Source organism: Microcaecilia unicolor, chromosome 9 (genome assembly GCF_901765095.1).
Source record: "Microcaecilia unicolor chromosome 9, aMicUni1.1, whole genome shotgun sequence".
Taxonomy (NCBI): domain Eukaryota; kingdom Metazoa; phylum Chordata; class Amphibia; order Gymnophiona; family Siphonopidae; genus Microcaecilia; species Microcaecilia unicolor.
Window position 1 is genome coordinate 144,780,774 of NC_044039.1, and position 12,061 is coordinate 144,792,834.

At 44.3% G+C, this 12,061-nt stretch overlaps 1 protein-coding gene across 1 annotated transcript in view; it reads right to left on the reverse strand.

Annotated features, from left to right (window-relative positions):
• The window catches only part of ITPKA (inositol-trisphosphate 3-kinase A), a 154,025-nt gene that overhangs the window by 66,813 nt on the left and 75,151 nt on the right, over positions 1–12,061 (reverse strand). The window lies entirely within an intron of this gene.

Here is a 12,061-nt window from a genome sequence, read left to right on the forward strand (position 1 = left end):
AGGCGTAGCTGGGGGGGGGGGTGCAAGGGGAGCCAAACAGATTTTGAATGAGATGACGCCTATGTGGATTGTCCCTTCAACCTTGAACTGGCGCCTATTTTACAAAAGGTCTGCTCCATCTAATGATAAAACCTGGCTACACTTCTGGTTCTTTGTCCACCTTACCATCTGCTCAGCTCGACAGAGACACATCTCAAGTTTTATCTCCTTCACGGAACAATTTCTGGCTTGCCGGTACCAATATTGGAAGGCTGTGTGCTTTATACTCTGTGATTGGCCAAAGAAAGTGCTCTTTAGAATAAGCAGAGGAAAACCTCAAAACAGGTTTTTCTCCTGTGTCACATGACTCAGCTTATTTTTCCACAGTGCTGTGTCAACACTGCACTGAGTTGAGTGAATTCTTTGCAATGAAATTTCAAAAGCAGTGATTACGCTTAGTTAGAATATCAGGCTGGACATTCTCTGTCCTCTCTCCTCCTCCAGTACCAGAGGCACATCTGGCACAGACTCTGTATCCCCAGAGGCCACTTCATACAACCTTGAACATTTAGTGGTTACAACAACAAATGAGCCATACTGTATTCTGCTGCCTTATTAAAGGACCAAGGGCAAATATTAATTTGCACCCATGCAACTTTCCGCCTTGACACTCCCTGCAAAAGGCGGTATATTAAATTTAATAAACCATAGCTTTTAAGCTGTTATTTTGACATGTATTAAGATTTCTCTGATCGCTTGGGAGCTGTAATATTTAAACAGTACTGCCAGTTATCCCACACACTCTGGATGTGATCTGTAATGAATATACATGCTATGTATGGGGGCCAACATAATAACAGTATGCTGAAAATCTGCATTAACTTTTAATAACAGTAAGGTCCTTTTACTAAGCTTTGGCAGAAATGGGCCTTAGCGTGCCCTTGCGCAGGTCATTCTTGTGCACTGATGCCATTTTTAACTGCAGGCATAAAAACCCTGATTTTTTTTTTTGCATTAATGGCCATGCGCTAATGTTGCCATTAACGCATGGACAATTTTAAATATTACCACAAAAGCACTTACTGCCTTCTATTTTGGAGGTGGTAAAACCTCCTGTGTCATCTGTGCGCTAACCAGTCAGAACATGGTAATGCAGACGCACTATCTGGTTAGCACTGGAACACTCACTCTCCACCTCGACACCCCCCCCCCCCCCTCACAAATAAGTAAAATTTGCACACACACAACATAATGGTTAGCACATTTCCCCTTACGTTCCCGCCCGTAACCTCCGCTCACAGGACAAATCCCTCCTCTCAGCACCCTTCTCCACCACCGCCAACTCCAGGCTCCGCTCATTCTGCCTCGCCTCACCCTATGCTTGGAATCAACTTCCTGAGCCCTTACGCCAAGCCCCCTCCCTACCCATCTTCAAATCCTTGCTCAAAGCCCACCTCTTCAATGTTGCTTTCGGCACCTAACCTTTATACCTTTCAGGAAATCTAGACTGCCCCTATTTGACTGACTGTACATTTGTCATTTAGATTGTAAGCTCCTTTGAGCAGGGACTGTCCTTCTATGTTAAATTGTACAGTGCTGCGTAACCCTAGTAGCGCTTTAGAAATGTCAAGTAGTAGTAGTAGTAGTAGTATAATGGTTAGCACATCATTTTTTGCTGTGTTAAGCGTACATTAATGCCTAACGCAACTTAGTAAAATAGCCCCAGTGGGGGCTTTTTCATGTTAATTTATTTTTTTTTACTTTACTTTGGATATATTGAAATAATGAGAGGCATAACCCAGAATTGTTAAAATTGTGTGCTAACTCCAAAATAAAAAAAAATAAAAGTGTGTTAAAATGAAAGTGAACATTGAAATTAACATGCTCTTTTGTTAACGTTACTTCAATTTTAACCTCAATAGTTTAACTTCCATCTGTAACCAACACCTGTAACCACTGAATTAAAAGCTGTCTGGTCCAGTCCTGAATGCCCCAGGACCTGCAAGACTGGGAAAACTTTACCCTAGGTCCAGAAATCCTTACACCTTACACCCTCCCATCCACTAAGCCCCATTCTAAAAGTACTCCTCACTTCTCTTTAGCCCCCAGCACCCACCTATCCAACCCCACCCACTTGCTAATTTATTCCCCATCCATCTACCAACAACCCTAAAGATAGGTGGGTAGGTGGAGGGTAGGGTCAATAGGTGGAAATGGGTAAGAGGAATAGGTTGGTTTGTGAAGGAAATGGATGGGAGGTTGCACAGCTGGGGTGGGTGGTTAGAGAGGTAGATAATGAGTGGGTAGTGGTGGGCGTGTAGGTAGGCTGGTTGGGTGGATCAGAGGGCAGGTAGGGAAGTAAGTGGAACGGTGGGTGGATGTGGGTGCTCCAAATTCAGGCAGTCCAGGTTTGAGGGTCTTTGAAGCAGTGCCATGGGACCTTGAGTCAGAGAGTCCCGAGTCTGTTGGTCCCCAATTTCAGAATCTCATTTTTAGGGGTCCCCAACTTGGGCACCATAGGTGTTTGGAGTTTGGTAAATTCCAGTTGACTTCTCACAGGCTTTAGAGGAACCGCTGGACAACTGATTAAATAATTCCAGTGACAACTTAGAATAACGTGGTTGATACAATGTGTGTATTACTTCTTCCCACCACAGAGTAAAAGATGGCTAGGCTTTCTTTAAAAAAAAAAAATAAGACAGTCTGGAGGGGACAAAAATCACTTGATTTGTCAAAGAAGCAGCTGTGTAATCCACTCTATTTTTAAGAAGTGAAAAAACAGAACAGCTGCTAATTATTTTTTTGTTAAAACCACAATTTAAATACAGAAGATGAAAACTCGCATCAAGTAAAAAGATCAGAAAACCAGCATGGGTACCATTTCTCACTGAACGCAGCCAGTGGTACCTACCCCTTCCCCTTGTTGATGTCACTTTCTAGGTTTTGTTGTATGGCATCAAGTCTACAGAGGAACACAGATCATCCAAACTGGTGGGTGCTACTACCAAATCTTTATCAATGTAATGTAACGCCGATTTTTAAAAAGGGTTCCAGGGTGATCCAGGAAATTACAGACCGGTATGCCTGACTTCAGTGCCAGGGAAAATAGTGGAAACCTTTACAAAGAATAAAATTACCGAACGCATAGACAAACATGGTTTAATGGGACAGAGTCAGCATGGGTTTACCAAGGGAAGTCTTGCCTCACCAATTTGCTTCATTTCTTTGAAGGCATAATTAAACATGTGGATAAAGGTGAGTCAGTTGATGTAGTGTATCTAGATTTTCAGAAAGTTTTTGACAAAGTTCCTCATGAGAGAATCCTCAGAAAATTAAAAAGTCATGGAGTAGGAGGCAATATCCTTCTGTGGATTAGGAATTGGTTATTGGACAGAAAACAGAGGGTAGGGTTAAATGGCCATTTTTCTCAATGGAGGAGGGTGAACAGTGGAGTGCCGCTGGGATTTGTACTGGGACCGGTGCTATTTAACATATTTATAAATGATCTGGAAAATTGAACAATGAGTGAGGTGATTAAATTTGCAGATGACACAAAATTATTCAGTTATCAAAACATATGCAAACTGTGAAAAAATGCAGAAAGAGCTGAGAAAACTGGAAGACTGGGCATCCAAATTGCAGATGAAATTTAATGTGGACAAATACAAAGTGATGCACACTAGACAGAATAATCCGAATCATAGTTACCTGATGCTAGGGTCCACCTTAGGAGTCAGCACTCAAGAAAAAGATCCAGGTGTGATTGTAGACAATATGCTGAATTCTTCTGCCCAGTGTGCTGCAGCGGCCAAAAAAGCAAATATGAGCTCTGGCCGCTGTATCTCAAAAAAGATATAGCAGAATTAGAAAATGTTCAAAGAAGAGTGACCAAAATGATAAAGGGGATGGAACTTCTCCCATATGAGGAAAGGTTGAAAAGGTTAGGGCTCTTCAGCTTGGAAAAGAGACGGCTGAGGGGGGATATGATTAAGATCTATAAAATCCTGAGTAGTGTAGAACGAGTAGAAGTGAATCGATTTTTCACTCTTTCAAAAAGTACAGAGACCATGGGATACTCAATGAAATTACATGTAAATACTTTTAAAACAAATAGGAGGAAATATTTTTTCACTCAAAGAATAGTTAAGCTCTGGAACTCGCAGCTGGAGGATGTGGTAATGGAGGTTAGCATATCTGGGTATAAAAAAGGTTTGGACAAGTTCCTGGAGGAAAAGTCCATAGTCTGCTATTGAGATGGACATGGGGGAAGCCACTACTTGCCCCTGGATTGGTAGCATGATGTTTTGCTACTATTTGGGTTTCTCCCAGGTACTTGTGATCTAGATTGGCCACTGTTGGAAGCAGGATACTGGGCTAGATGGACCATTGGTCTGATCCAGTAAGGCTATTCTTATGTTCTTATCAGAGATCAGAGCCTAGCGTTCAGTGTGTGCAAGTTTTCTTTCTTTCCTAATTTCTACTAGTCAAGGTTTCTTGCCAATAGATTTCATGCCTGGTTAACCAGAGTCTTCTCTAACTGTAATTAGGGACCGGTGATTGTATATTCTAGACAAGTAAATGTTTCAAGGTCTTTGTTCCTGTACAGGGAATGGAATTATTTTCCGGTTCTCTTATTTCATCAGCATCTGTTCCTCTTTTCTAACGATTGTTCAGTTGGAATGAAACCAGTTTCAAGAACAGAATTCTGAAGGGATATATAGTAACTACTACTTCAATATTAGTCTTGCTACGCTAACTTTCCCTGTTTTCTCTGCCACATTGCCCTCTACCTACGCTCTCTTGTGTATATATTTTATGTGTCTTCACTATAAGTTCCTCCAGTCTCCTAATATGCTTCACTGTCCCTTTATCTTCTGGACTCTCTTGGTCTTGGCTTCCCATATTCTATATTTCTTTTTATAGCTTTAATCCCCTCCCATACTGTGCATATTTGCCAGCTCTGTGGGTGTCAATGAATGCTAAGCACCCTGAATAGTGAGCAAGCTCTTTTATTGTGTCCAGAAAAGGATAATTTGTATTCTGTTTGGCACGCTCCACTATTTTGAAATGTTGGTGTCTAAGATACTGTATGAAACTGGTTTCCTTTCCACCAGCTTTAGGTCCCTTCACATTTAAATTCTACACTCTCTACTTGGTTTATCTTTTCACATAACCCATAAAAAATCTTAACCTACGATCTCCTTCCCCTTCCTATAGGCTGCACCAGCTTCTGCAGGGAAGGATGAGAGGCCAAGAGCTTCAGACAAGCCAGTCTTAAAAAGCTTTTGATGCTTTTATTGACATGGCTAAGGTACTTTCTATCTATTACAAAGTTGTGCACATATAGATAGAGAGAAGATAGATGGATAGATAGACAGATACATAGATAGATAGACAGACAGAAAGATAGATAGAAAGTGAGATAGAAAGAGAGAGAGAGGACAAATCAGTATAAAGCAAACACTTATTATGATTCCCTTTTATTTTGCCATTTTAATTTTATGCTATTTGGAAAAGCCCGCTGCTGAGTTTGTTCCAGCTTTATGCTGTTGTGCTAAAGAAGTACAAAGGCTCCACAAAAGCCCTACACACCCACACACATGCAAAGTACGAGGAGAGAAGAAAGAGCTGAAGAATGGATTTGGGGGAGGAAATTTTAAAAACAATCAGCATGGCTACAATAAATAAAAATGTTTTTATTCCTAAAACATCAGTGAAAATACATTGAATACAATATTTTTGGAATCGGAATGAAAACCCAAAGAGGAAGCAAGGGAGCAGTGAACCAGGCACAGTGCTACTCTTAAGACTTCAGCTACAGACCTTCAAATATTTGAAAGGTATTAATATGCAAACGAACCTGTTCCGGAGAGGGGAAGGCAGTAGCACTAGAGGACATGAAATGAGGTTGAAGGGGGGCAGACTCAAGAAAAATGTCAGGAACTATTTTTTCACGGAGAGAGTGGTGGATTCTTGGAATGCCCTCCCACGGGAGGTGGTGGAGATGAAAATGGTAACGGAATTCAAACATGCGTGGGATAAACATAAAGGAATCCTGTTCAGAAGGAATGGATCCTCAGAAGCTTAGCGGAGATTGAGTGGCAGCACTGGTGGTTGGGAGGCGGGGCTAGTACTGGGCAGACTTCTGTGGTCTGTGCCCTGAAAATGGTAGATACAAATCAACAGTGGCGTTCCTAGCCTGGCTGACACCCGAGGTGGATCGCCGATGCGCCCCCCCCCCCCGGGTGCAGCATGGGCCCCCCCCCGGTGAAACTACACCCCCCTCCCGGGTGCAGCATGGGCCCCCCCCCCCCCGGTGAAACTACACCCCCCTCCCGGGTGCAGCACAACCCCCCCAGGTGCATTTTTACCTACTTGGGGGGGGGGGGGGGGGCCGCGCGCCTGTTAGCTCTGAGTCCGCTCGTTCCCTCCCTGCTGCTCCCTCTGCCCCAGAACAGGAAGTAACCTGTTCTGCGCAGAGGGAACAGCAGGGAGGGAAAGAGCGGACTCAGAGCTAACAGGCGCGCAGCACCCCCCCAGCAGCGTGCACTTGGGGCAGACCGCCCCCCCCCCTTGGTACGCCACTGCAAATCAAGGTCAGGTATACATATAAAGTAGTGCATATGAGTTTATCTTGTTGGGCAGACTGGATGGACCGTACAGCTCTTTTTCTGCCGTCACCTACTATGTTACTTCTGTTCTAACCCCTTCCACTTTCCGTCTCCATAGAACAAATCAGGTGCAGAAATGAGCCAACTAACCTACAAAATTGTTTCTTTTTAGAATTGACTCTGTTGTGCTTGTCCTGGCTTGGAAGCAGGCAAGGTTATCACAAGGGGTGGGCAGCCATCAAGGACACCAAGATAAGGGGGCAGACTGGATGGACCATACAGGTCTTTATCTACCGTCATTTACTATGTTACTATGTAAGGGAGGGAGAACATTCTGCCTTCTTGAATCGGTCTATGTGATGGAAAGGGAAAGGGATGCAGGTTTTTTTTGTTTGTTTTTTTTGTTGTCTAGCGATTGCCCTGGAAACAGCAGTAGGAGACTTCTTCTGTTCACAAGGCTGTGCTGACCTCCAGTGCCTCAGAGTACAAGGATTGGACTGAACAGAGACGTGAAATGTGTCCTGCAGGACAGGAGGTTGAACATACATTAGAAGTTCAAATGCCTCATTCAGATGTCTCATTCTTGTCTAAAATAGAGAAAATTCTCTCAGTACAGCTGACAAGCTTTATGGCCAAATTCATCTCCGTATTGGAATGAGGGCAGCTTTGTTTTGTGTTAGTTGCAAGACAAAGGGATGCCTGTTCTTATGGCCTATCAGCACTTCTGGGGAATGCCAGAAGGTAACTCCAATTTATCTAAAACCATTAAACAGGTAACGCCGGGAAAGTCAGAACGAGTAGTTTTACAATTACAAAATAGGGATCTACACTGGAAGAAACCCATTTGGGTGTTTAGCCTTAGAGATTGTTAAACCAGTTTTTCATCTGCAATGTGGAACTCAAATGTTCAGCTGGTGGAGGAAGGAAAACAGATTCATCATCTCCCCACTGTTTCCAAATTAGTGTAAACTTCTGTATATATTTTCATGTGTGTATGTGTGTGTGTGTTTTTAACAGGTAGATGTGTGCTGCTGATTTTCATATAGAGATCACAAACACCTTCTCTAAGTGTGAAAAGATGAGCAGATGTTTTGGAAATCTGTGATGTCTGCAGTCTGATCAGAAGCTCCCACAAGTCATCACCTTTATATGTTAAAGCTAAACAAATTAATCTCAGCCATCTACTTCACACACTGTCATAAGAGAAATACTTTACAGCAGCTTAAGTCACCTTACTGTAGAAGTATCACCATTTTTTTTTTCTGGTTCTGCCCCTTCCTGTATTGACCTGATTTCCAGGCTTTTTAAAAAAGTTTTGCCCCAAACTGTTACATGGGTATTATTGAAGGGAATCAGATGAGTAAACCTACCACCAAGATATGGAAGAGGATGAATCTCCTAAATTCAAGTCATAGTACCATAGTAGATGACGTCAGAAAAAGACCTGTACGGTCCATCCAGTCTGCCCAACAAGATAAACTCACGTGTCATTTTTTGTGTATACCTTACCTTGATTTGTACCTGTCTTTTTCAGGGCACAGACCGTATAAGTCTGCCCAGCACTATCCCCGCCTCCCACCACCGGCTCTGGCACAGACCGTATAAGTCTGCCCAGCACTATCCCCACCTCCCAACCACCAGCCCTGCCTCCCACCGCCAGCTAAGCTTCTGGGGATCCCTTCCTTCTGAGGAGGATTCCTTTATGTTTATCCCACGCATACTGGACTCGACTCTAGAAGCAACAATAAATACACAAACAGAAACTTCTGAGCCTCAGTAAAGTCTGAAAATATGAGAGAGAGAGAGAGAGAGAGAGAAGAGAAGAGAAGAGAAGAGAAGAGAAGAGAAGAGAGAAAGACAATTACTGTATCCGCCAAAGGAAAAGGAACAGATTTTAGCATGCAGTGTGCATCCAAAGAACACACACTGAACTGCAAAATCAAGTGGAGCTGAATTAAGGTGCTCAATAGCTTATGGAGAATGTTTCAAGTACAAGAACGGTGAAAAGCTTTTGCTTTATGTGTCAAGACAGACGGAGGGCGTATGGGCATGGAGTATTTCCACACACGTACAGCTGTATCTATCACATTTAGGGGTCCTTTTACTAAGGCGTGGGAGGGCTAACGTGTGGGTAGCATGTGCCAAATTGGCACTACTGCCAGGCTAGCGCGTGTGCCCAGCGGTAATTCCAAGTTTGGCGTGCGCCAAATCCCATGGTAAAAAAATAATTTTCTATTTTCTACCACGGGGGAGGGAGGGCGTTCCTAGAGATAATCAGCAGTTGGCGCACGTTGCATGGTTACCATGCAGGTAGCGCATGAGCTCTTACCGCTAGGACAATGGATGGCAGTAAGGGCTCAGGCCGTAAATAGGTGCGTGACAGTTTTAATTTCGGCGCACGCCCATTTCCCGTCCCATTAAAAAAAGCTCCTTTTCCCAGCCGCGGTAAAAAATGGTCCAGCACACACCTAAAAAATGTTCCCATACTACCGTAGGCCACTTTTTACCATGGCTTTGTAAAAGGACCCCTCAGAAAACCCTGGGCAGCCCAACAATGATAGAAATTGACCATGCCTTCCTTTAATAACTTACATGAAAACTGGAAGAGACCTTTAGAGGGGCATAATCGAACGGGGCGCCCAAGTTTTCCTGAGGGTGTCCCCGCAGGACGGCCCCGTGAAGGGGCGGGGAAACCGCTATTATCAAAACAAGATGGGTGTCCATCTTTTGATTCGATAATACGGTCGGGGACGCCCAAATCTCAACAATTTAGGTCGACCTTAGAGATGGTCGTCCCCGGTTTTCGGCCATAATAGAAACCGAGGACGCCCATCTCAAAAACAACCAAATCCAAGGCATTTGATCATGGGAGGAGCCAGCATTCATAGTGCACTGGTCCCCCTCACATGCCAGGACACCAACCGGGCACCCTAGGGGGCACTGCAGTGAACTTCACAAATTGCTCCTAGGTGCATAGCTCCCTTACCTTCGGTGCTGAGCCCCCAAAACCCCCCCACAAAACCCATTCCCCACAACTATACACCACTACCATAGCCCTTACGGGTGAAGGGGAGCACCTACATATGGGTACAGTGGGTTTCTGGTGGGTTTTGGAGGGCTCACATTTACCACCACAAGTGTAACAGGTGGGGGGGATGGGCCTGGGGCCGCCTGCCTGAAGTGCACTGCACCCACTAAAATTGCTCCAGGGACCTGCATACTGCTGTCATGGAGATGGGCATGACATTTGAGGTTGGCATAGAGGCTGGCAAAAAAAAAAATTTATTTTAGTTTTTTAGGGTGGGAGGGGGTTGGTGACTACTGGGGGAGTAAGGGGAGGTCATCTGATCAGTTTGGGCACCTTTTTGAGGCTTGGTCGTGAACAAAAATGGACCAAGTAAAAAGTCGACCAAATACTCGTCAGGGGCGCCCTTCTTTTTTCCATTATCGGCCGAGGACGCTCGTCTCTTAAGCACACCCCAGTCCTGCCTTCACTATGCCTCCGACATGCCCCCGTGAACTTTTGGTCATCCCCGCAACGGACTGCAGTTGAGGGTGCCCAAAATCGGATTTCAATTATGCCGATTTGGGCAACCCTGAGAGAAGGACGCCCATCTCCCGATTTGTGTTGGAAGATGGGCGCCCTTCTCTTTTGAAAATGCCCCTGTTAGTGTGAATATTGCCCCCTTGTCCCAGTAAGATAATATGGTGATATCTGTCCAAAGTCTCAACTGCCCTTTGAGTCAGTGACACGAAATTTAAAATGACCCATATATTACCCTCATTGAATGCTGCACAAAATGAAGCTGTTTGGATTGCTACACTGCTGGAACAGATGAGATGGACCTGGTAATATTTATTGGTTCTTGATGAGTATTGATTTCTTTGTAATGGCTTTTGCATATGGATTAGGAAATTACTAAGAATGCTGGATCCTCCTATATCCCAATGGCTTGGTTTTGTGCATTTTTTACTTGGATTCTTTTTTTAATGGGCCAAAAAGATAAACACATAGAGAACAAAAATATCTAGCAAATAGCCATTTTCGGGGGGGGGGGGGGGGGGGGGGGGAGACGTTTTTCTGATTTGAAAATGGCTATATTCACCACTTGAATTTTGGACCTTTTTAGCAAAACCTCCATAGTTGGACTTAGACATCATATTGGAAATGCTCCTCCATGTGTAGGCCTTTGGCAGTATATCAAGTGTGCAAAATCAATTAAAAAATATTTACAAATAGCACAGATGCACTAACGGGAGACGATTAAGTGCAATAGTGCAAACTGAAACAGTGACAGCACACAATAAAGTATGATGCAGCAACTACAATGCGCAATCCATGCCCATTCCCTGCCCACTTTCCATCCCTTCACAGGCTATGCAGTTAATGTGTGTGTGTTATCTCCACCATTCATGATGTATTGTAAGCCATATTGAGCCTGCAAAGAGGTGGGAAAATGTGGGATACAAATGCAATAAATAAATAAATTAGCACACACTGTCATGGGCAGCAAGGTACTAGGACTGGTGCTATTTAACATATTTATGAATGATCTGAAAATTGGAACAAGTGAGGTGATTAAATTTGCAGATGACAACACACTATTCAAAGTTGTCAAAACACAAGCAGAATGTGAAAACTTGCAGGAAGACCTTAGGAAACTGGAAGACTGGGCATCCAAATAGCAGATGAAATTTAATGTGGACAAATGCAAAGTGAAGCCTAGGGTCCAGTGGCGTAGGAAGGGGGGGCGGTGGGGCGGTCCGCCCCGGGTGCACGCCACTGGGGGGGTGTCGGCGCCTTGCTGGTTCCTTGCTCTCTCTGCCCCGGAACAGGTTACTTCCTGTTCCGGGGCAGAGAGAGCAAGGAACCAGTGAGGCGCCGACTCCCCCCAGCGGCGTGCACTTGGCGGATTGGCCCTCCCGCCCGCCCCTCACCGCCTTCCAGGTATGTTCTCGCAGGGGGGGGGGGGTTCGTCGCGCTGCACCCAGGGGGGGTGCGCAGCGGCGACCCGGCCCGGGTGTCAGCTGCCCTCACGACGCCACTGCTAGGGTCCACCTTGGGAGTTAGCACCCAAGAAAAAGATCTAGGTGTCAATGTAGACAATACACTGAAATTTTCTGTCCAATGTTTAGCAGTGGCCAAAAAAGCAAACAGGATGCTAGGAATTATTAAGAAAGGGATGGTAAATAAGAGCAAGAATATTATAATGCCTCTGTGACCTCATCTTGAGTGTTGTATTCAATTCTGGTTGCTGTATCTCAAAAAAAAGATATAGTGGAATTAGAAATGGTTCAAAGAAGAACGACCAAAATGATAAAGGGAATGGAATTCCTCTCATATAAAGAAAGGCTAAAGAGGTTAGGGTTCTACAATTGGAAAAGAGACGGCTGAGGGGAGATATGACTGAGGTCTACAAAATCCTGAGTGGTGTAGAACGAGAAGTGAATCGATATTTACTCTTTCAAAA